Here is a 3,856-nt window from a genome sequence, read left to right as displayed (position 1 = left end):
AACCCGCCGGACGAAGATGACAATTTTAAGAAAGCAGTCAATCAGCAAGCTGTCTTAATGGACCCAGCCCCTCTGTTAATAGCCAAGAGGCGCCTTATGGATGGCTTGCTATAGAAAGCCCAGCACTGCATCAGGGAGCAGAAGGGGGGCATGGACTAGTGCAAAGTTTAATGTCTGCGCTCCAGACTCCTCAGCACAGAGAGCAAGAGGCTCAGCCCGGAGAACCGCTGGCCTCTGTGCAGACACATGGCCTGCCCCATGCCACTGGGTGCTATTGGTGTTCACAGAATAGTCCCTAAAACCCCAACAGTGGTCTTGCAACCCCAAGGCCCCTTGCACTATGCAGTTATTCATGTGCACACTGCAAATGGTTGGCTCTGCCCTAATCCTGATGCACTCAGACAATGACAGAAGATGTCGGGGGGAAGTGGCACAGAGGGAAAGTGGCTTGCCCAAGGTCATGCAGCACCGCAGTGGCTGGGCAGGGCGGACAAGTCAGGTCTGCCAAACCTCTCCACGGGGCTAGGTGGTCCCTGGGGTGAAACCATTTCCACTTTCCTCTCCTCTGAATTTTCAGTGCAGGAAAATCTCTCTTATTCAGGTGTAAATAAAACTAGCATCCGTGCGCCCATTGGTAATTGCTCGCTGAGACGCTTTCTCCCCCACCCATGTAGCCAGAAGTGCCCTCCCTCCCCCCTGCTGCATTGCTGCCACCCGAACGAACTTCTTATTACCATCATATGCTGGGGGGGGAACATTTGTTGGCGAGCCCATTCAACGCAACCCAAATAAGCTGCAATTCAGGACAGCTCTGCCCGTGGCCAGCCTCACCCTTTGAAAGCCCATGAGATAAGCAGCGCTTCTCAGCAGGAGTAAATTGGGACATGCATTTGAAAAGGAGGAGCTTAATGACAGCCGACAGGTCTGAGCCACCTGCTGCCGACAGGCCTCTCGCTGCAAAAGCAGCATCCCCGCGACGGGCTGGTATCAGCAATGTGGGAATCCTAGGATGCGGCATCCACCGCCGCAGAAGAAATGCTAACGGTGATATTTAATTGCTCGCAATCCCCCGAGGTTTTCAACCCGCCTGGAAGCTGGAGGGTGGCGGGGTCTGAATTTTAAAGCAGGGAGCTCTGGTGCTGCCAGTCTCTCCAGTAACAACGCTTGGAAGTTGTTTTTTTATGGCCAGGAAATGCAACGTTGAAAACAGGATGGACGTGTAGGGTCCAATCCAAGAATGATTTTGCTTGAATACAAGCTCTATTTCCATTGCATCTGAGTGAAGAGAAGCGCTTCCTCCTTCCTACAGCGGAGGACGCCGCTGCATCCAGGAAGGCGCGACTGTGTCCATCTAGGAAAGGCAGCCAGGAAAAAACACAAAAGTCCTGGACTTACTCCATTCAAGGAAGACCTTACACAGCAACTATCATCCTTTCCGATCCAAGAGGCTGGAGCTTGTCCCTTGGAACAGCCTGGAGGCAAGGGGGGGCAAATACTGAGAAGGTTTGGCTACCCTCCTATAGAGGGGCAGACAGGAATTTGGAATGCCCCCCCCCGAGAGCTAGGAACAGAGGTCAGCTGTGGAGGAGGAAATGCTGGGGCTGGTCCTTGGCTCCTCCTTGAGCTGCCGTCTTCAATGCGAAATGTGAGCTTGGCGGAAAACCCTTAACCTGCCCGACTCTAGGTCTTGAGGATGGGCCGGCCAACCTCGCTGGGCTTCTTAAGAGTCCGTGTTTCCACATTTTGAATCAGACAGGGGGCAGGAATGGGTAGAAATAAATGCAGACACCCCATCTGCCAACAAGCATCGCTACGCCAGCCCCGGGCAGGCGGTGCCATGTTGGTGTTGGTCTATGAATAGGGGCAGGGAAGGGATGTGGGTGCAAGAGCTGTTGGAAGCAGTGGCTTGATCAATCCCTTGATTTCTGTAGGCAGGTGTTGAGCTTCTCCCGACTCCCCCGTGCACCTGGTGATCGACAAGGGCTCCCGCAATTCACTGTGTGGACATGGGGAAGGCAGGGATTGAGGATTCAGGCGGCTATTGGATAAAGAACCAGGTGATGGACCCAAAAGAAATCCCAGTGACTTGTATGAGTGCAGCACGGGCCAGGACATGCTCATTGTGGTAGGACACTCGTACCTGGGGATGCTTGTACCTGGGCTGGGATAACGTGGCCGTCTAGACCAGCACCAGTATCACCACCGCAGGGATGTGGAGACGCCTGCCTGGCCGGTTGGTACTTGGGAGGAACCGCCTGTGCGCTCAGAGAGGGAAGAGAGGGCACAACTATAATGTTGCCTTCATGTGAGCACCTGGGCTTTGCTCCTCCTGCCTCCCAGACCAGAGGTAGAGACACGGCTTTCACACGGGGCTGCAGGCAAGCTAATAGCCCTGCTGTCTTGCTCCATCAACTCAGGTGCGCCTGGCGTGGTGGAGAGCGCTGCAGGCACGGCCCAGAAAAGTGACGGTCTAGAGGACGACACTTAGCCCCTGGCTGAATCAGTGCTGGAAAGGAGGGTTCCCATAAGGAAACTCACCCTTTGTGATGGAAAAAAAATAAATAAATAAAAGAGTTTCCAACAACCTAATTTTTCCCATTTCTGGTTTTCCAATTTAAAAAAGAACCAAAAATCACAAAAAAAAAAAGACACTGATTCTTGCAAAATAGTAGCCTCCGGCAAAACACTTAGTTTTAGTCAACCTTTAGCCTACATTAAAAAGTCAGAATTAAAAAAAAAAACTTTCAGCTGCCTAAAAAAAGAACATAGAAACCTCCAATAGACATATATGAAGAAGAACTGCCTAATAAAGCAGTAACAAGGTATTTTAAACACAAGATTCGTGCACCTTCTGCCTCTATTCAAGTCAAAAACAGAACTCAGACGCACCACTCCTCTTTCACATTAATTCCAGGTACTTTTATTTAAAAATAAATAAATAAAATTTAAAAAAAATTAAGGATTAAAAAGATAGCAACTAGCAAGTATGGTAAAAACAACAGACTGGCAAGCTTGGATAGAAATCCCCCCCCGCAGAAGTGGTATAAAGTCAGCTCCTTAGATTGATGGGGCTCTTCCCTTTACCCTATGCAATCTGGACCATTGGCCTTGCTCTCAGGATTTTAAGAGGAAGGAGAAAGGCACGCTGAATTCCCTAGCATTTGAATCATTTAAGCATTTGCCAAGAATGGGCCTCCCTCGTTACAGTTTCATAATTCTTCAGTCCTTTCAGACTTTAACTCAGACACATCATTTGGGTAATAATTAACTGCTCAGAGCACTCAGCGCCTGCGCGGCGGAGCCCTGTGTGTTCCAGCTTGGCATACAATAGTTGTGAAACAAATGGCATTTTGATGTGCGGGTCTTTCTGCTCATCGCGCTGCGCTGGGAGCCAGGAAGGGGAGCCATTTCCACAAGTCATGGGGGCTCTCTTTTTTTCTTCCCTTTAGGTTTGCAGGGTGCGCATTCCCCTCCTGGCAGTTACCATGCATGTTCCTGGTAATTGGGTTGTGGTTTCAATTCTGTGTTCCCAAGCTGAATCCGCTGGAGTGTCAAATGACCCCTCTGCCACAAGACGACAGACGGTGCATGCTCAGTGAAAATGGTTTCAGATGTTCTGCATTAACCACCGGGATCTCAGAGCTCTCCCTTTGCCCTCGGCCCTCATTATGTGCTAGGAGTCGGTTTCTCCACGATTTTTGTGTTGTTCCCCTAAATGTTCAGTTCGGCAGATGAACCCTAGGCTGTGTCCTGGGCACGCAAGTTTGCACTAGCTCCCCACTCTCTTTCTGGGTGTGCTGCTAATAGCCAAGACCTTCTTTTACACACACACACACACACACACACACACACACAC

This window comes from Alligator sinensis, unplaced genomic scaffold, assembly GCF_000455745.1.
Source record: "Alligator sinensis unplaced genomic scaffold, ASM45574v1 scaffold1423_1, whole genome shotgun sequence".
Taxonomy (NCBI): domain Eukaryota; kingdom Metazoa; phylum Chordata; order Crocodylia; family Alligatoridae; genus Alligator; species Alligator sinensis.
This window is presented reverse-complemented; position numbering follows the sequence as displayed.